This window comes from Heterocephalus glaber, unplaced genomic scaffold (assembly GCF_053883595.1).
Source record: "Heterocephalus glaber isolate CG9 unplaced genomic scaffold, H.glaber_assembly_v1.0 deba00001532, whole genome shotgun sequence".
NCBI classification, from domain to species: domain Eukaryota; kingdom Metazoa; phylum Chordata; class Mammalia; order Rodentia; family Bathyergidae; genus Heterocephalus; species Heterocephalus glaber.
The window spans coordinates 30,017,732-30,040,183 of NW_028258330.1; the positions used below are offsets into that span (position 1 = coordinate 30,017,732).

The following is a 22,452-nucleotide window of genomic DNA, read 5'->3' on the forward strand; positions in this document are numbered from 1 at the left end:
AAAATAGGTAAGGGCAGAACAACAGAAGAATTAGTGCATTCTTACTTATGAATATAAGTGAGAAAAAGTTAAATGAAATATTAACAGGGCAATCCAGCAACAGGCAAGCAGCCACAGAAACAACAACAACAACAACAACAATAAAACAATCATCGTGTATGATTGATCCTAGGAATTCAGGGATGGTTTAAACAGTCATGTATTACCTGACCAAAAAAGAAAAACCATATTTTCATCAAAATTGTTGCAGAAAAGCCATCAGAGACATGCTGGCTTCTAGACGAGGAGTAAAGATATTCTTATATTCCATTTGTCCTTTTGAAAGCAGCCTAAAACAAAGACAACAATAAACTGAAACACAAAGTTTATGTTTAATGAAGCTAGGAGGTATCAATAATCTTGAGCCATACAAAATTGCTAAAATGTTTACTGAGATACAATAAGTAACTTAGCAGAATGGAGGAGAGCTACTGGCATACATGTAGGAGGAAGAGGCACACAAGGATTCCCACATATTACCTATAGAAACATAAATTTTTACAGTACATGGTATGTATGTTTTACTCACATACACAGTAAAGTTATAAACAACAGGGATGAGAAGACAACACTCCAACTTTAGGATACTGGTGGCTCTGGAGGCCTAAAGGGAGAAAAGAGATATGGTGGTGGAATTGGGAGTTTCTAATTTCTCTTCTTTTAAAAATCTGGAATATTTTATTCTTCCCTCAGCTTTATTGATGTATGATAGACAGATGAAAATTATATATATATATATATATTTAAAGTATATTTTAATATATTTCAACGTATGTATGCAATGTGAAATGAATATCACAATTAACATATCTATCATTACTTTTTTGGTAATGAGAATATTTAAGGTTCATTCTCTTAGCCAATTTCAAGCAATAATACAATATTATTATATATAGTCTCCAAGTTGTACATTAAGTCTGTAGAACTTATTCATCTAATAACTGAAAGTTTGTATGTTTTGGCCAACATCTTCCCATTTCTCCTTCCTCTCTACCTTTAGTAACCACTTTTCTGTTTCTATGAGTTTGACTATTTTAGATTCCACATGTAAATTGAGATCATGTGGTATTTGTCTTTCTGTGTCTGGCTTATTTCACTAAGCATAACGTTTTCCAAGTTCATCCAATCTGATCCAGCAATCCTACTTCTCGGTGTATATACAGAAGAAATAAAATCAATATGTCAAAGGGATAGCTGCACTCCAATGTTCATTGCAGCATTATTTGTAATAGCCAAGTTATGGAATCAACTGATGTGTCTGTTGATGGATAAATGGATATGGAATGTATATTTCTTAATCTTTAAAGCCAATATGGCAAAATAGTATTCGTTAAATATGAGTGGTGGGTATGTTGTTTTGTTATATTATTCCTTGTACTTATATACATATTTGAAGCATTTCATAATTCAAAAGACAAATTTAATTAACTTTAACATAACACATGTCCAAAGTAAAAATTTAACAATAAAAAAGCACAAAACTGAAAACAAAAAATGTTCTTGGGCCGGGGATTTAGCTCAGTGGTTTCACTGCCTGCTGCGCAAGTGCAAGGACCTGAGTTCGATCCCCGGTACAAAAAAAAAAAAAAAAGTTCTGAATTTCCATTACCCATAGATAACTCATATAACTATATATATTATTTGCACAATTTAACAAAAAATATATTTTATGGCATCCACATTTCAAGAAATTAACATACAATTATAAATGTGCATAGTTTAACAATGGGAATATGTTCTGAGAAATGTAGTATTAAGCATTTCCTTTTTGTACCAAAACCATAGTGTGTACTTACACAGATTGCAATGGATATGCTCTTACTGGGTGACATGATCTTATAGAACCACTGTCAGGTGTGTGGTCATTGTTCACTGAAATATTATTATATGATACATCACTGTAGATACAATTTAATGGTTAAGAGTCTAGGTTCTGGAATCAAAATTCCTGAGTTTAAAACCCATGTCCAACACTTACCTCTCTTACCTTCAGTTTTATCATTTGTGAAATAGTAATGACAATATTTATTATGTAAATTCAATAATTCAACAAAGCATGTAGCAGGCCTGATATTTAGTGAGAAGTTAATGTAAGATGGTTATGGTGACTATTTCAGGGCATCTTAGGGGTAAGACCTAGTACAGATGTTTTGGAAGACAGTGGGCTTTTTATCAGTCTGAGAAAGAGTGTGATGGGTTGGATGGAAGCCATCCTTATTACAGAGAAATTACAGTCCTGATTTGCCTCCAGTTCTTAGTGAGGTCCAAGTGCTAGGGATCCGTGATCAAGGAGTGTATTGGTGACCTGCCACAGGATAGCCATCTATCATTCTATGATCAATACTCTTTGGAGTAGCTTTTGTGACCCACTGAAAGAGGCTGAGTTTTCTAAGTGATGAGCTACAAGGTGAGGGACAGGGTGGGGATGATCTCTGTGGAATCACTCTTGCTCCATGCCACACAAAGGTTAACTTTCTTGAAGGCATGAACACCATTGAAACTTGGCTTTACTGGTGAGGGTAACTGACGTCTTTCCTGGTACAGTGATGTACTGAAGGTTAAGAGGAAGGAACATGCCCTGCTGCATGTTGCCTGGAGTCTCCAATACCTACTAATGGTAACATTACCCAAAACACTATGTATTAGAGATTCTTTCTTCATATGGTTTTAAGAATATCATTATGAAGAATTAATGCCAATACTGCTCAAACTCTTCCATGAAATTGAAAGGGAAAGAACACTGCCAAACTCATTTCATAAAGCTAGTGTTACCCCGATACCAAAACTGGACAAGGACTTGACAAAAAAGAAGACTGCAGACCGATATCATTGATGAATACAAATTCAAAAACCCTCAGCAAAATATTTGCAAACAGAATATAACAAATCATTAAGAAGATCATACATCATGACCAAGTTGGTGTCATCTCAGAGATGAAAAGATGGTTCGACATATGTAAATGTAATATACCATATACACAGAAGTAAGGAGAAAAATCACACATTCATCCCAAAAGATGCAGAAAAAGCCTTTGACAAAATCTAACATCCATTCATAATAAAAACCTTGATGAAAATATGTATAGAAAGATCTTATATTAAGTGGATAAAAGCTATTTATGACAAACCCAGTGCCAGTACTAAATGGGGAAAAACTGAAAGCCTTTCCTATAAAACAAGGAACAAGACAAGGGCACCCAGTCTCACCACTCCTGCTTAATATAGTACTCAGAACTTTAGCCAGAAGAATAAGGCAAGAGAAAGAAATAAAAGGTATTCAAGGGCTGGGGATTTAGCTCAGTGGTTCCACCACCTGCCTCACAAGTTCAAGGTCCCAAGTTTGATCCCCAGTACCAAAAAAAAAAAGGTATTCAAATAGGAAAGGAGGAAGTTAAACTGTCCATTTTGCAAATGATATATGATCCTATGCATAGAAGATTAAAAAAATTTCCACCAAAAGACTCTTAGAACTAATAAATTCAGAAAGTGTCAGGATACAAAATAAACACACAGAAACCAACAGTATTTCTATATACCAAGATGAACACACAAAGAAATCAGAAAAACAATCCCATTCACAATAGTTTCAGAAAAGTTAAATACCTAGAAATTAACCTATCCAAGTAAGTGGAAGATCTGTAATGAAAACTATATCTCTCTGAAAAAGAGATTGAAGAGGACATTAGAAAATGGAAAGGCACCTCTTATTCTTGGTTAGACAGAACCAATGTAGTCAAAATGACCACATTACAAAAAATGGTATATAGATTTAATGCAATTCCAATCAAAACACTAGCAATGTTTTTCACAGAACTAATATAAAATGATTCCAAAGGTTATATGAAATTGGAAGATACTCGGAATAGCCAAAGAAATCCTGGGCAATTTGAGCATAGCAGGAGGTATTATAACCTCAGGCTGCAAGATATACTATAAAGGGCTGGGGATTTAGCTCAGTGGTGCCACAGGTGACTTGCAAGCACAAGGTCCTGAGTTCCATCCCCATGGCAGGGGGGATATACTACACAGCTACAATAGTACAAGCAGCATAGTACTGGCACAAAAATAGACATGTTGACCATTAAAATAGAATAGAGGAATCAGGAAAAACCCCAAGCACCTTCAGCCCTCTGAATTTTGACAAAGGGGCCAATAATATATATTGGACAGAGAGAGCATCTTTAATAAATGGTGTTGGGAAAATTGGTTATCCACATGCAGAAGGATGAATCTTGATCCATATCTTCCACCCTATACTAAAATTTAATAAAAATGGAGCAAAAACCTACAGATAAAAACAGAAACACTGAATCTTTTGGAAAAGAATTGCTAAAACACTTGAACACAAAGGTATAAGCAAAGACTTCCTGAACAGAGAGCCTATTGCACAAGAAATAATATCAAGAACCAATAAATGGGATTGTATTACATTAAAACATGTCTGAACAGCAAAGGAAATAACCAATAGAATGAAAAGACAACATCCAGAATGGAAAAAGGTTTGCCAGCTACTCCTCAGACAGACAATTAGTATTCAGAATATATAAAGAACTAAAAAACAAATTAGACCCTCTAAAATAAAGGATCCAAACAAAAAAATGGGAAAGTGAAAGGAATAAACATTTCTCAGAAGTACAAATGGCTAATAAACACATGAAAAAATGATCAGCATCTTTGGCCATTAGAGAAATGCAAATCAAAATAACACTGAGATTCCACCTTATTCCAGTAAGAATAGCTATTTTGAAGGGCTTGAAAAGTAACAAATAATGGGAAGTTGTGGGGAAAAAGGAATCCTTCTACACTGTTGGTGGTTGTGTAAGCTATTAAAATCACTACGGAAAATAGTATGGAAATTCCTCAAAACACTAAAAGTATAAATTTCATTTGACGCAGCTATATCTCTTCTGGGCATCTTCCTGAAAGAGGTAATGTCATCATATTACTGTGATACATGCATAACCGTGTTTATAGTACCACGACTCATGATAGCTAAATCACAGAAGCGGTCTACATGCCCATTAGTAGATAAATGGATTAAGAAAACATGGTACTTACACACAATGAAGTACTTACTACTCAGCCATAAAGAAGGATAAATTTACATCATTTGAAGGGAAATAATTGGATCTGGAGACCACAGTACTAAGTGAAATAAGTCATCCACAGAAGGTTAAATATTGCATGGTATCTTTAATATGAGAGATTCAAAATATAAATAATTTAAAGATCAAAATAAAATAAGCAAGAAACAGGGAAGTAGACTCTGTAGAGACATGAAACAGATCTGGAAAATGAGGGGGAGTAAAAATGGTAAGATATAATATGTGTATGTATCAGGCCCCCATGCTGAATGTAATCACTATATATAGCAAACATACACTAATAAAAATTAAATTAAAAAAGAATACTATTGTGCATGAGGTAGTGGCAGATTTGCTCTTGGTTCTTACACCATGTCTCAGAGTAAAGGTGGCTGTTTGGCAAACTCCAGGTCAGGCTTTATGGGTAGATGGGGAAGGGATGCCACAGGCATTTACACAGATACAAGATCCTCACTCTTGAATTTGGAAGCTAGAATCGCTAATGTTCCAGATACTGACTACACTGGACATTGTGGGATTATTTGAAAACTTTCTAAGAAATCAGTGATATTAATTTATTTTCTGTATAGGTCATCATGTCTTTAATTCATTTATGTTGTTTGCTTTCCTTTGTGTTTATTATTTAATCAGATATACCACCTGAGGAGGTGAGAGAAAGCATTAGGAAAAGCAAGTTCATCATTTGACTGTCCTGCTAGTTCAAGTCCATCTCATCTCCCACACGAATCTCTGTGGAAGAATTTCACTGTCAAAGCTCTTAACTGCTTTTTTAATATAACGCATGCCTAAAGGCATATATGACTGTTGAAGTTTCAAAAATCACTCAAAAGAGTTAAAAGTTTAAGTGGTATTTGGCATTAGCCAGAAAAATGTTTTCAGGATGTTAAAATATCATATCATTTACACATAATTTTGATTGCATGTTTTTATGATTTAAAAATGTTTACTCAATAACTTCATGTTTATAGAAGAAAATGAAAAAAAAATTCTGTATCTCTTTACTCAGTTTCACAAATGTCAATAGTTTTCATGCTTACTTCATCATGTTTTCTTTCTCTTTAAACATCTTAATTATTTTTTCTGAATCATTTTTCTGGAAAAGATAGACACCATACTTTGGCAGCCTTAAATACATTGCTGGGCATTTCCTAAAAACAAGGACATTCTCTTACATAACCATAGAATTATTACCAAAATGAGATTAGCTAGCACTAATTGATTACTATTAAATAATTCACAAACCTTATCCAAATTTTCCATTTGTCACTTAAATGTTTTTTCAAGCAAGGGAAAGAAAGTTTGTCATCTGGGATCCAAACAAAGATGATTCTTTGCATTTCATTGTCAAGTTCTTTAGTCTCCTTTAATTTGGAACAGTTCCTCAGCATTTCTTGGTCTTGAGCTGACCTTGACATTTTTGAAAAGGACTTATTTATTTTGAAGATTGTTCTTCAGTTTAGGTTCATCTAATAGTTCTTCATGATTATTATTTATTTCTTTACTTTTTATGAATCTATAATTTGTAAATGAGTTAATATTTGTAAATTGCTTAAAGCAGTGCCTTGCTCATAGTTGACTCTTTATAAATAAATATTTGTTAGACAGATTTTGATCCTTTCTTTTAAGGTTAACTATATTGTTGACCAATTTAAGGCCATCAAGTACATGAGATGGAGGATTTGTCATTTGGAGGAATGCCTAAATATTTCCATGCTTGTTTCAACTGCTGTACTTCCATGAAGTTTACATATGTTATAGTTAGTATCAGCATTTATGCTTTTCCCTTTTTGGTATTTAATAGTATAATGTAATAAAGGAAAATGAAATATTCCATTAGGTCATCACACAGATCCCGGCATATGGACAAAGGTACCAATGTGGTCCGAGTTGAATTGTTGGCTGTTTGGCAAGATGGCCCTGTTGCTGGGTGTTCAAGAATCCAAACTTGGCGTCTGGAATGTGGTTAGGAGAATTCATTATAAATGAACTAAAAGTGTGAGCCATCCAAATATTTCAGGAATAAAAGTAAAGGCTTCCTGTAAATGGCAATAGAGTTTGCATGGGATTCAATGAGGTGTTCAAACTAGTGCTTATTACGGGATAGACTGTCACTCAATGTTTCTCTGCATGGAATTACTCAGCCCCTCCTTCCTAGCACAGATGCTGTGTGTTGCCAGGCTAGGCTCCTCTTGGCCTCCCGGAAACGTGATGTAGCATGTTTCTGCTTTAAGTTTTTGCTGCTATGGCCACATCTGGATGCTCCTTTCCCAGCTCATTTTCATCTTCCCTGCCTCTTCTCTGCCCTTCCCTTCACCATACTTATCTTTTCCTTCTCAGACCACTGTATCTTCTCTTGTACTCTGTATCACTCAGTCTGGCACCAACCAAAAGATGGATGTGTTCTCTTTGAAATATGGATAACTGGAGATAGATTTAATTTTTAAAAAGTTGAAATTCCTTAAAAAGTTTTAATTTAAGGATATTATATTTAAAGATGGATATGTGGGTGTTGGGGTGCACACCTGTAATCCCAGCACCCTGGGGACTGAGGCAGGAAGATCAAAAGTTCAAGCTCAGCCTGGGAAACTTAAGGATTTAGTGAGAACTTGTGTCAAAATAAAATAAAACAAAGTAAAACAAAACAATAAAAAGGGCTGGAGTTGTAGCTCAAAAGTTCTGGGTTCAACCCCTAGTACTGACAAAGAAAGAAAAAGAAAGAAAGAGCAGGAAATTAGTTTTTTAAAGACTATCTTATAAAGGAGTCCCATAAGAGCTAGGTTTTATCTAAAGACTACCTACAATTACTTGCCATTTACTGTAGTAAGTATCTTACATGTATTATTTCATTTAATTCTTACAGGAACTCTATGAGATGACTATTGGTTACCATTAATATTTCCATTTTATGCAGTAGGAAGTTGAATTCTGAAAGGCAAGTAATTTGCCTAGGCTCACACAGAGATCAGACAATAGAGTTGGAATTTGATTTCAGTCATCCTAACTTCAGAGCCTGAACCTCAGTCACTTTTTTGTTCTGCCATTACCATCATGGGGGCGGGGTGGGGCGGGGTGGGGTGGGGTGGGGTGGTGTGGAGTGGATGGGGTAGGGTGGGTGGGTGCATGTCTGACAAAAGTGGAGGAAAATGGTAGATGTATTTAAAATGAGCTAGCATTGCTGATTACCTTCATGGTAGCAGGCACTATGGGCCCTCTTCTATGTTTTATTTCAGATAATCTTGAGCACAGCCCTGAAAGGGAAGGAGGTGCTATCATCTCTGATTCACAAATGAGGAAGTGCCAACCAGAGAAGGTAAGAAACTTATTCAGGGAAATGCAGCTCAGATGCTTGCATTTCATTGAGAGGCATCTAATATCACAAAGCTCCAGTCTTTTTTACTGGTCTTAACAGCAGTGCCCCTACTCTCAAGCAGATTTCAACTCCACAGTGCAATCATTCTTGCCCTGAATTCTCACAACCTCATGGCATCTCACAGCATCAGTGTGTCCTCGAAAGACTTCCCAGAAGAGGCCTCTGGAAAAAGAGCAGGGAGTGTAGCAAGGGTGTTCATGTTTTATCTGCCCTCTCCTCCCGGGCCTTTCCTGATGAAGGCCATGGTTAGGATGGCTCGCTGGGGCTCGCTCTAGACTTCCCAGAGAGTAATGTTCTGCTCAGGGGTGACAGAAAGCTCTCTGGCTGGCTCAGCTGAGGTATTGGAGAAAGATCCATCACCCCTGAGTGATCGGTGACCCACAGGTACCACACGTGGAACCTAATGACCAGTCACTCAATTACCAGCTCAGTGACATGTTTATAAGGGTGAACTTTAGAGTGCTATTAGGGAGCAGACAGATGAACTATAGCTGTGCCTGCAGGGCAGAGCTCACCCAGCCCAAATGCCTCTGTGGACCCATTAGCCAGTAATTAGGGGATTTTTAAGTAGAAAGTAAGGAGTTAAATTATTGCTTAGATTATTGCTTCACTTGTTACAGTGGAAGTGCTGCTTTGGGTGAAGAAGGAAGGATGAGGGAGGGGAAGACAAGGAGAGAAGGAAGTGGGAGAGAGCTAGCAGGGAGAAAGACAAGGAGTATAAGAGAGAGGGTTCTGGGAGTTGAAGTTTGAGATGAAAGCTTCATTCAGTTTTCCAACTGGCATCTGTAACAGGAAGATGACCGGTGAGATATACAGATGGGTCCAGAATCCGAGCCTAAAGTGCTGTGCTCACAGCATCTGCTGGGCCATGATAGTTCAGCAAGAAGATGCAGGATACAGTACAATAGTAGTTAGCAATGATTAATTGTGTACTATGAGCTGGGAACTTTGCTAGGCAATATCCATGCATCAGCTCATCTTTGCTAGGTATTATCCATGTATCAGCTCACCTAATTTTCTACACCACAATCCAGGTGGCTACTACTGTGATTCCCGCTCACAGGGTGAGAAAACTGGGCCACCTCCATGTAATTTAGCCACAGAACCAGGGATCTGCCTAATGCCTCTTGCACCTCTCACCATGCAACTCTGGGAGGTTTTCACAATGCTAAATGGCACCAAACATACCCCATCTGTGGGTGCAGGGGATACTCTGGTTTTAATCTCAGATTGCTCCAGATCTCTCTTGCTGAGCTCGGTTCTACACCTTCCTTCCTCCCCAGACCAAAATTGGCAACTGCTATTGAATTTTATGCTGTGTTTAACTTCATTTTGAAAATATTAGGAAGAAATCAGTTAGGCAGGGCTGTATAGTAGATCACTTGGTTTCAAGAAATTATTACTATGGTCTGAGTTTGTGCCCACTTCTTCCTTCTCTCATTATTTTGAAACAAATCTCAAATCATTTCATCTCTAAATAGTTTGGGATCAAATATAGAGATTACTTTAAAAAGGCAATCAAAATACTCTGAATAGCCCCCAAATTCATTACCCAATTCACATTTTCTAATTTAATACATAGTTTTAGAAATAGTTTATTTGCTCAGTTTAAGGGCCATATATTGTGACTAGTTGATGGATCTTTTAAGCTTCTATTTAAAGTTTTTTATTATAATTGTTAGTGCATATTAATTGTACAAGATGAAGGGTTTTACTATGACATTTTCATACATGCATATAATGTGCTTTGATTGTATTCATCTTCCCTCAGCCACTCACCCTTCTCCCCTTTCCCTTTCCTTTCTCTAATATTGCCTTTCTACTTTTATATCATCTTTGTCTCCCTAGATTCTGCCTATGACAGACAACATGTGTTATTTGTCTTTCTGAGCCTGATTTATTCTGCTTAACATGATAATCTCCATTTCCATCTTTTTTTTCCTGCAGATGACATCACTTCACTTTTTTATGGCTGAATAATACTCCATTGTGTATATATACCACGTCTTCACCACCCATATATCTGATGATGGGCATCGAGGTTGTTTCTATACTTTGGCTGTTGTGAATAGTGAGTATACAGGTATCTTTTACCATGTTGTTATGCCCCTTTTAATCTGTTTTCTCCTCAATATTTATTTAATGAAACAACTTGATTGTTTGCCTTTAAGAATTCTCCACAGTCTACACCTTGATGGCTACATCTTGGTGTGGTGGTGTAACACATTCCTTTGCCCCTGGTATTTCCTAAAAATTAGTAGTTAGATCTAGAGCTTGATCAGAGTTAAGATTTTTTTCGTGGGGGCGGGCGTGGAGAACACTTGATGAATGTACTTCTGTTAGGAAGTCTAGTTGAGTCTCTTCTGATGTTGGCAATCACCAATGTTTGCTTTAATCGATGATAATTTTAATTCCATCATTTGTTTTTCATTTATTATCTGAATCATGTCTTAAAGAGAAGCTTCCCCTCATTGACTATTTGTCATCCTGAAATATAGTCTATATAGGAAAGGCAAGTTAGTGCTTGATTCTTTCCCTTGATTTTCAGTTTTCAAAATAATTAATTTGTTTATTTTCTAGTATTCTATGTAGGTCATCAATGAGAGTATTGCATTATTAGTATTATTTTGCACACATAGATTTTAAAATATGCAGTGAATTTCAACCCATTGCAGTTATTGATCTGAGATCCAAATTCTCCTGTTTCTGACTAGTGCAGATTCTTTAATCTGACTCCTGTGTATATTTTTCCTCATGATACTTGGGATTGAACCTAGGACCTTCCCACTGAGCTATGTTCCCAGCCCCTTTCTTATTTTTTTGAGACTAGGTCTCACTAAGTCATTAAGTTCCCGTCGCTGGGGTCAAACTTTTGATCCTCCTGCCTCAACCTCCCAGAGGGTGGGATTACAGGCATGTACCCCCTCCCCCAGCTGACTCCTAAGTTTTTTTTAACTTGATTACATGTTTTCTGACAGCTTCTTGCTCTCTGGTTTCTCAACTCACTTTGTACACTTTCTCTTCCAAATCTGGACCCAGCCTTGTTTCTTTCAGTGGAAAATGACATTCAGACAACCATCCAGTGGGTTTGGGGGTGTTTATTGCTACTGGTCTGTCATTGTTCTTAGGGCTTTTTGATGGATACCAGTGGGAAATAGATATTTCATTTAAAGTGAAAACAGATCTGGAGTTTATATTGATACTTGAAATTTACAAAGGTACAGTGAAGCCGGGCATGATGGCTTGTGCTTATAATCTTGGCTTCTTAGGAGACTGAGGCAGGAGGATCCCAAGTTGAGGCCAGCTTGGGCATCTTGAAGAGATTGTCTCAGAAACAGAAGGTTGAGGATGTAGCTCAGTGGCAGAGCAGTTGCCAAGCATGTGTTAGGCCCTGGGTGCAATCCCCTGTACTGAGGGGAAAAAAAAGTGCTTTTACTTTCCTCTTTTGATCTTTGTATTTCCTGTTTCTTCTGGTAAATGCCCCATTTCCCAAAGGCAACCATTTTTATTTTATGTCAACATACAAACTCTGCTGTCTTGGAGGAGCAATACTGACACTACCTCAAATGAAGTAATTATTGAAAACAGCTTGAGATTAAATTTTTTCTTCCCAATTCACCTAAGCTTGATATATCTCACTGGAAATGTCCTGTATCTTAAAATCACTTGATAAATAATTCTGTCTGTGTGATTGGACCACCAAGTTGATACATAGATTTATTCATTTATTTAATTTTACATTAATTTGTGTTTTAAATTATATTTAGAAAAGTACAATTTATATGTAATTAATACACATTAGTTTATAAAATTATTCATAAAACAAATCTGTAAAACAGCTTGCTCTGTACTGACTCATAGAGTTTCCCAGCTGTATTAAGCCTTAGTTACCCACAATGGAATTTTGCTTGAGAACACACTTACTGGCTTATTCCCTACCTCCTCTCACTTTCTGACAACATTACCCATTTTTTAGGATTACCTCAAATAAACTATATGCACAAAAATGTTTGTCTTTTGATCTACTTCTCGGGTAACCCAAATCTGGCCACACTTTTTCTTCCATCTTGATTTTGCCATAAAATACCCCCCAAAGACATCCCTCCATTTTTCTGCTGATCATCCATGGCTGCCGTGACTGAGGCTGCTCCAATACCAGTACTAATCTGGAAAGCACGGGAGGAGCTGAAGCTTGAACCTTCACACTGACAGAGATCAAGTTTGCGGAAACTGCTGTCACTTTAGATCACAGCTTGCATCTATGTCTTCCTTACGAGAGAGGCTATGGCTAACGAGACTTGACTTTGGTGCCAGATTATCTTGAGTTTGAACCCTGGTACTGGTTGGGCCCCAGTGAAGAGGGTTGCATGGAGTGGAAGAGGGCAGAGTCTAACACTCTTACCAGGAGAGCACCCAATCAAAGGGAAGGTGTCTGTACTGGTGGGCACACGGTCTATCGAAATGAGAGACTCTTTGGGGAGCTAGTGCTCTCACTACAGAGACAGGCTGAGGCCCATCCACAAGGTGTGTCTCATTGTAGAGTCTGGAGCAGTGTGTGAAAAGGGGGCAAGAGATATTTGATCTATTTGAAAACACAGCTGCCCAACCTCAACTTCTCTCCAAAGCTGTGCTACATCTGTGTCTTTTCCTGAAGTATTTTATTAATCATTGCATCCATATTTCTTCTTGCCTCAGACCTCAAATTTTGATTTCCTCTGGTATTTATAGCAACATCTGTGGTTTCTTGAAGTGCAAAAGAAATGTTTTAAGATGAAGATATTTTCATAGAGCTGCAATTCACCAAGGGACAGTTGACTCAGGTGAAATGAAGCTGAAGAGAAACCAAAACTTGTTTTCTTGATTTTCTTTTATCTTTGCAGGAAAGGAGAGCTCACCAATCAATTTCAATTTAATGTCTCTTCTCCTTTAGTCATCCAGAGCCAATAAGTAAATATTAGATCTCTATACTCCTGAGAAAGGAGTATATACTTCCATGAGGAAGATCATATGCTAGTACTGTGATACAACAAACTGTGATCCCTCTCTTCATGGAGCATTCCTGGGGTCAGGGGGAGTGTGTGTGTGTGTGTGTGTGTGTCTTATAACAACATGTAAAATTGCGCCTTGTACTTTCAAAAAGAAGTTAGAATTGGAAATTTAACATGATGGGAAGCATTTGGAAGTAAATGATGATGATGTATGAAAACGTTATAATGAAACCCATTTTCTTGTATAATTCATAGGTGCTAATAACTATAAATGAAAAAGAAGCAAATGATGATTACACTAAAGGAGGATCTGAAGGAGTTAATGAAATGAAAACAGTTATGTAATGACAGGAAGGGAATTCAAAGAAGGGACAAGGGCTGCAAACAAGTCCAGCAATAGGAAGAGAGCATGAACATTAGGCAAAATGAAGGAAAGTGGAGGAGCTGGAAGAGACAGCATAAGATGGACACAATAGGCAGTATGGTGGGTGGGAACCTAAGGATTGACAATGTAGGACTTTGGAGGCCATTAAGAAGTAGATGCATGGAGAAGCTAATGGCATTTAAACTTCAGCATCTCTAACTTGCATGGGGTCCTTCCAAGGCTCTGGTTCATGAATATTGTCAATCTAAACAGTATGTCAGTTTATTTTTTTGCTCAAGAAAACCTTAAAAATACTCAAATTTCACAGCTCATATACAAAATAGACTTGATAAAAAGACTTCTCATATTTGTCAATAGTCTTAAAAATTTAGGTGGCATTGCCAACAATGAAACTGGGAAGCCGAAATAAACTATCACTCTGGAGGGAAAATTGTTCAGAAAGTCTGAATTCAATTTCTTTTCTTTCTATAGAAGATAACTTTACCAAAAACATGTGGCCAACAAAATATAAAAAAACTTGTAGATTTGAATCTATAAACTAGTTGATAAAAAATTGTTTTCAAAAATTTATAGTGTTAGTGATAACCATCACTTAAAAATTGTAGTTTTTTGTGATTTATTTTCTTATTATACATGCATATTCAGGTTTGTACTGTATTTGAGTACAGAAGTTTTTAATTTGCCATTGTTACTGACCTCTATTATCAATCCTCCATCCTATTTCTAGATTTTTTTTTTATTAGTACATATGTTGCAGGATTTAAGAGATGGGAGAGACCATTGGGAAACAGGAGGATTTATTTTAGGTGAACACCAGTTCAACAGACTAATATCTAGAGGGAGAGCCCTGAACAAAGAAAAGTTCCAGTTTTTATACATTTGGTTTAAGGGGTTGGTCTTTTTAGTGAGGTAGTTACAGAAACAGGACAAGGGCAGACAGTTTTGTAATTTAGCCTTGAAAGAAGACAGAGCCTTGTGAATCTTGTGAGAACAAGATGACATAAACTTTGTTTACAGGTCATAGTTACCAATTTTATCTGTACCAGAACAAGGAGTTATAGCTGCAGGTGGGAGTGGGCAGTGATACAAGGGGAGGACTATCTAAGGGTGGGAAAAACTTGTTTTTCTTTAAGTCTTGCTTCACATATTTGTAGTACACAATGATTACAGTTATTGTGGGAGTTGGTATGTGTACATAACACATCTTGTTTCTTTGTACTTCCCTTTGTCTCTTCTCCCTCTCCATCTTCTCCATCTCTTGGTACCCTTGCCATTTGCATTATAATTTGAAATGAAAATCTTTCCCAGGTCTCTCCAGCTCTTGGTATGAGTGGGTCATACCAGGCCCCTAGAGATGGTGTTTTTTCTTGGCTCTCAGCACTGGATGCATTCATGTGGAGTGGGAAGGCTGTGGGGGACAGAGAAGATGGGACACAGGGACCCTGTGCCCCTCATCCCCATCAAAGAGTCTTCACAGCTGAAAATATAAACCAGACTAAATACCGTGAAGGATCCACATGAATGCAGTGATTGACAGAGAGACAACTTCAGACTGCATGAAAAAGAAAAATTGCCTTAATAGCAAGAGAAATGGAAGCATCTGTGTACTAAGGCAGGAAATGCAGAGAGGGAACCATCTATAAGACCATCAGAAGGGACATACAGCTTTTTTGTGGTGGAACATTTTAAATTTTAATGCATAAACTTACATCCCATTTATTAGAGAAATTGTATGTATCAGTGATTGTGATCAATGGTCATACTTATGAATTACTTTTTTAAAGATCAGAATCAATAATTAGGATAGATTCTATGCCCTCACTTTGCATTAAAAAGTGTCTTGTGTAGTCATTTTCTGTTGTTGGAATGGCAGCTTGTATATTTGTCAAGAAAATTAGAAGATGCACAGGAATACTATGTTTTCTTCTCTATCTGAAAAGTGTCAGTGATTTTTTTCATCCTCTTAAAGGAGGTGGTGGGAGTTGAGGGTGATTTTCAGTGGTGACTATTTTCTTCACATGGTCTCGATTGTAGTCTTCACACATGTACTTAACTGTTAATGCCTGCTATGGCCAATTAGGGCCCAGCAACCATAATTATGGCATCTGGTAATATTTTTATTAGAAAATTCTGATGTGTAAAATAGTATCTTTAATTCCAATATCAGTTTTAGTTTTATAATCTGTTATTTTCCTTTTGTCTAGTGTAGCCTTATCTGTTTCTGATAATCCACTTTTTCATATTCTTTCATATCTGTGACTTTTCTTTCATCTTCCTCCTCCCATAATGCTGAGCAATCTTGGAGCTTTGCACTGTCCTTGCTTTCCAGTGTAATCATCTTAACTGCTTTCACTCTTCCTGTGGTCACTGTGCTATGATACAGGTTTACCCATCCCCATCTCCATCGTCTTCAGTGGTGGTTCCAGTTCATCTGAATATTTCATTTGTTTGCAATGCCTGTAGTATGGCATAATTTTGGTTATCAAAAGTTGTCTGCTTATGAGTATCCATGCCTTCACTTTCAATTTTTCCTCTGTAGCCCACTGCCATATTGGGCTCCAGCTGCCACAAGCTCTTATGGGATGATAGCATCTGTTTCCTTCAACTTTGATTCCTTGAAAACTAGGTCAGATACACAGCCACATCTAGTGCTTTTCTTTCACATATGAATCACATTATGTATCTTGGAGAGTGAGTAGTGGTTAGCCCCATGATGTGACTGGATAGGAACTGAGACGGGGACCAGGGAATAAATAAAGAGACTGAAGTTACCAAGTTTAAGAGTGGGTCGATACACAGTAGTACTTAACTGGAGGGATCTTTGGGATACAAGATCCTTCACAAATGTGGTGAATTCTTTGTATAGCAGGGAGAATATTGAGGATGACGTAAGTGACTTTCTCTTGCAGAGTCCTTGAGGGCCAGGAGATGAGGAACTGCAGAGAGACATGTGTCCTACTTTTCTGATGCTCATTCAAGCAAAATTAGCTGTGGTGTATGTGTGTATTTGTGTGTGTGTGTGTGTGTGTGTGTGTGTGTGTGTAGAGTCCTGACCTAATTCATTCATCCAATTCTAATGAAAAGAGATTGACTTGCACCCACAGGTAAGGGGAATGTCTTGCCTTATAATCCAGACTCCTCTACCTTGTGAGTCAAAAGCATCAAAAAGATCCTTGCTGTTCTTTAAATGCCAACATGTTCCCAGCTCAAGGGCTCTACTTCTGTCCCTCCATTTGTCATGAGCCATCTTCTCCCTTATTTCCACACAAAGTTCTTCCTTACTGTCTTTAGGACTTTACTAAGAACTCTCAGAGGGGCCCTTCAAGACTACACTCTCTAAAACAGAAACCTGGCTCCACTCAGGTACCCTAGCCTTGCCCTGCTATATCTTCATATGCACTCACTGTCACCATCACACATGCATTTGGTTCCACCTGTCTTTATTTAAGAGTGTAAGTAATATAAGGGCAGGGCCTCTGTTCTCTTCATGCTGCACCTCAGGAGATAGAATAATACCTGCTACACAGTAGTTACTGAATAAGTGGCTATAGAATGAATGAGAAAATGGAAGACAGTTTGTGCTAGCACTTTTACTCATTGGATCTCATGTAATTTTTCTCAACATCAAAAGAAAGGTTTTCTTCCCATTTTACAGACAAGAGAATTCTGGCACCAAGAGGGGAGAAAATTTGTACGATGTCAGAAAACCAGCAGGTAGTTCAGCCTGGGTCCTAAACCAGGTTTTTTGAGTCTATATCTTAAGTTCATTCTACAATGCTATGATTCTTCCTTGTTTTTGGTCCAGATATCCCTTGGACTCACACAATCATGCACATACCCATGCATGCACATATGTATGCACTCATGCACACACACGTGCACTCATACTTACACCGATTGCATGTAATTCCAGGACACCAACCTGCCCCCCCCCCACCGGGTCTTGCATGAGGGCCTTGTTCTATACTATGAACAGGAAAGGCACCTCCTTCTTACAGATTTTTGTTTGTGCCTTTTCACCCATGATTTTGGGTTATTAACTAATTACTGCTGTGAGGTCCTCAGGAAATACCAAGTGCTTGTTCAATGCTAAATATGGTTATTAGTGGAGCTTTGATTTTAGAGAATAGCCAGGGAGTCCTGAAATAAGCAAATAACAGTTGTGCAGGGAGCTGGCAGCCATTGGGCATGCTGCTGTGGTGTGTAATCAAACTCTGCAGCTCTAAAGGTGCTTCAGCCCTCTGCTTGCTACATCTGCCCTTCCTGAGAGTTTGCACATTTTCAAAGAAAAAGATTCATGACTAATTGACTGATCTCTGAAGTCCTCTTGTGTCTCATCTTTCAGTGTCTATTTGCCTTTCTTCTGCCCCACCCCATCTCAGTCCCTTTACTCATACAGTAGATTATCAGTCTACCTCTCCAAAGTGGAAATAGAGGCACTACCTGAATTTACTACCTGTCATCCCGAATGCTTCCATCACATACCATCGATCCCTATTTATTCATTTCTCAGAGGAAGTGTGCCCCCCTCCAGAGCTGGCTTCATGGGCATGTGACTTGTGCAGCCACACAGTACCCTGCACTCAGAAAGGTCCCTTCTTTGGTTTGATGGTCACCATTTTGAAATTCTAACTTTCATAAAAAAACCCCCACATTTTCCTTTTTCCCTGGGTCCCATAAATTATATAACCAAACTTGTTCTCTTCCCATTGAATGTTTGATGTGCGTCCCTCCAGTTGTATCTGTGTGTGTGGTCTCAAAGTCCCTAAATCTATGGATGATACCTTGTCTTTCAGTTGTTCGCAATATATTGACTGATACTTCTTCATCTATAATATGCTCATCCAATAGAATTGAGCAAAAATTCCTCTGATCAGTGTAATGACCCTCAGTCCTACATTGGAATTTTTTTTGGTTGTAAGGGATAGAAGCCCAACTCAAGCTAGCCTAAGTGAAAGAAGGCAATCAAATTGTGGAAGAGGCAGAAGTGGACCTGGCCATATGGACAAATGGACTCTCAGACATGACCATTATCTCTTCATCTCTACTTCTGTCTTCATGTTAGTGGTGTTCTTTCAGTTCAGTTTCCCCATATGATGGAAACTTTTTATAGGTAGTGCCAAATACATGCAGCATGTGATAAAAGAGAAAAGAAGCCATTGTCAACTGGTTTGAATAAACACAAAATTTGAGGAAGAATTCTAATTGACTTACTTTTGGTCATAAGTTTATTCTTGGACCAATCATAGTTGCTAAGGAAATGGGGAAGTCTCATTGGCTCATCTTAGCTGCTGTTGCTATCTGAATCTCACTGTTGCAGTTCTGGGAGAGATGTTTCCTGTGGAAAAGTATTCAACATAATGAGCAAAAAGAGCAATCAGAGGTGGACACAATCTTCTTCCAAGCATCTCTTCTCTATCTCATTCTCTTTGTGGTTAATGTCATTGCAAAACCATCAATTTTAAATTTTACATTTTCCCATCTCATTTTTCCACCTCCCATCACCTCTAAATATTTTCAAAGACTCTTTTAAATTGTTCTTGTCAAGATCACCATAGATTTACTTGTGGTCAAATCTGGACCAATATCCAATTACCTCTTATTTCACATCTCCGAAACATTCTCACTTGGCTATTCTTTCTTAGGAAATCTCTATTTCCTTAATTTCTATTAAAACATATCTCCAGGCTTTGTTCTTGCTTTTTGTACTAAATCCTTCAAATTCTATCCTGTATTCTCCTTAGTTATGCTGTTTCTGAACTCTTCTAGTCTCATTCCTTACACTGCCCCAATGAACCTGTCTTTCATTGTTCCCTTTATCCTGGAATGTCATTTCTACTAGTATTGTCCACACTTTGCAGATTCAGTCATCCAGGTGAGCAAGCACGACAAATTAGGATTGGATTGGGTGTTGGCAATTAACAAAAAAAGAGAAGGATTCCAAAGATTATGAAGGTTATAGGATCAGCTAGACCTAGTGATATGCTAGAAATGAGGAGTAAAAGAGAGAGAGATGTTGGAAATATTTTTTAAATTTCTGGCTTGGATTTAGGTATAGATGGTACCATCCACAGCATGATGGTAGTATATGTGCATGTGATTGCACATGCATGCCTGTGTGTCCATAAATGTTTACCTCGGTAAGGTATAATACATGTTTATGCAGATGTTCTGGTCTTTGCATGTGTGTGTAGGAATTTGTAAGCGTTTGGAGGTGTGGGTAGCATGTTGTATGAATGAAGGTATGTGAGTGTGTGTGGATGTGGGGAAATGAAGACATTCACATGTCCCTGTATCATGGAGTCCCACCAGAAGGGTATCCTGAAACTTTTGATTCTGAGGAATAGCCCCTGGGAAAAGAGTTCCAGTGGATCTCTTAGCTTAATCACTTGTTTGTACCTTGCATTGAACCTGCTTCAAGAAACCACACAGCATGGAGTTCACTTAATTAAATTCCACTACAACTTTTAAATGGGGCTAATTGCAGTTGTTAGAGGCATCTAGTGCACATTGGCTGATAGAAAGAGATGGGATGAAAAGTTTAATCTTTTCTGGACTCCTCCTCACCTGCCCTGGATCTGAATTTCTATCAGTCTGGGGAGATGGGTTTCTGGTGTGTTCAGGATTGATTCCTGAATTCTGGTTGATTTGCAGTTCTAGAAGAAGGCTGAGTCTTGCCCCTGAAACTGAGGAACTCTAGGTTTGGAGTTAAGGAATTCCAATTTTGTGACAGCATAGAGCAGAGGAAGTCTTTCTGGGTCTAAACATGGAAAGAAGGTGGGGATGAGCCAAGGAAAATAGCTGTAGATGAAAGCTGCTTTACACTTATCATTCTTTTCTCTTTGCAATGAATTTTATTTAAGCAAACACAACACAGACTCCTTTTTTTGCTCTTCACTTATTTCTTCTCATACAAAGATATCTAAAGGACACAGAAGAGCATGTTGTCAAGAATTTGGCTTCTACGTAGGGGAAACTTGATGTTAAATTGAGATTCAATTATTTATCTATTTATCCATCTTCCTTTTCCTCCTCTTATTTTTCATTACAATTAATATTAACAAGAATTTGTTGTGCAAAGAACTTTGCCAAGTGCTTTGTTTCTTTCACCACTTGCAATGGCTGCATGAAGTAGTTACTGATATTGTTTCCACTTTATAGATGAGAAAACAAGAGTCAAGGGAGTTTAGTGATTTGCCCATGATTACACTGCTCAGAAAGGATAGATAAGGATGTGAGTCCAGGTCAGTCCCTGAGACATCTCAGCTTTCTGGCTCTCTGGCAGTGCATAATTCTCAGAGTTAACACCCATCTCCACTAAAAAATAGGAAAAATAATTTAAAAAATCACTTAGAGGCTCAGCTACTATGTCTTGTTTTTCCAGTGCATTATATGCACATTCTATATGACATATATAGTATATGTATTACATATGCATGTGTATTTAAGATTAAAATGGGAACATACTTTAAATTACATTTTGATCTGCCCCACTCATAATAGGTTATGAATATATTTTCAAGTCTTAATATATATTCTTATTTCATCATTTAAAAATAGTTGATTAGCCGGGGATTTAGCTCAGTGGTTCTGTTGCCTGCCTCACACACACAAGGACCCGAGTTCGATCCCCAGTGCCAAAAAATAAAAAATAAAAAAAATAAAAATAGTTGATTATATTCTATATGGTGGAAAAATTCCATTTTGACTTTGATTGGAATTACCTTGAGTTTACAGATTGGAAATGACTCTGGCCTCCTCTCCAAGAAGGTGGAAAAGAGCAGAACATCTTTGAATATAGAATTCAGCTTGGAGAGAATGAATGTAGGACAAAAGGAAAAAGTTTTTCTTCAAATCAGTTGTTGCTTAACAAGTCCTTTTCCAAGGACCACATACATATTTCTTTCCTTCATGGAGATCAAGACCATGGCTGGGCAGCATTGTATGTTCTGAGGTAATTTCTCTTGTTTTTTGCAGTAATAAGAGGCTGAGAGTCTCTTTGTTAGTGAGAACTTTATGATTTGTATGACTACAAGATATGGTTGGAAAAAAAGGGGGGTCTTGCATGCTAAATGTTTAATATGCAGCTCTTCAAATACCAAGCCCTGGTTTATAGTATTTACCACTTCCATGGTGTAACTACTTCCATCATGGCCAATTTCAAGCTACCAATTTGCTGTCAGTTCACAAGAAATTGGAAGAGATGTACAGTAGCAAATCATGATACAGTGATCCCCCAGAACAGATAAATAGATGTAAACAATCTGAAAAGTAGAGGGATAGTCATGTAATATAATAATCAGGAAGTCACGACTTTTGGATATTTATTACTTTTATTTATTTTATTAATATCACTTATGTAGTGGCAATTTTGTATAATTTAGCTTTTAGTAATGGTTGTGTTTTAAAACAGGTTTGCAAAATTCACAATTATTTAACAATCAGCTCTCACAAACCTGTATGAGTAATCTCCAGCATACTACTATTTAGACATATGGATTCTTTAGGTGAAAGAGTTCAGGTAAGCAGATTCAGAGCAGCACTGTGCACTAAGGGTGTAGTAGC

The 22,452-nt window shown here is 37.5% G+C and overlaps 1 pseudogene; it reads right to left on the reverse strand.

The window, feature by feature from the left end:
- Window positions 1-15,665: 15,665 nt before the first annotated feature.
- LOC101697096 (ubiquitin-like-conjugating enzyme ATG3 pseudogene) lies at window positions 15,666-16,331 on the reverse strand (annotated as a pseudogene).
- Between the last annotated feature and the right edge of the window lie 6,121 nt (window positions 16,332-22,452).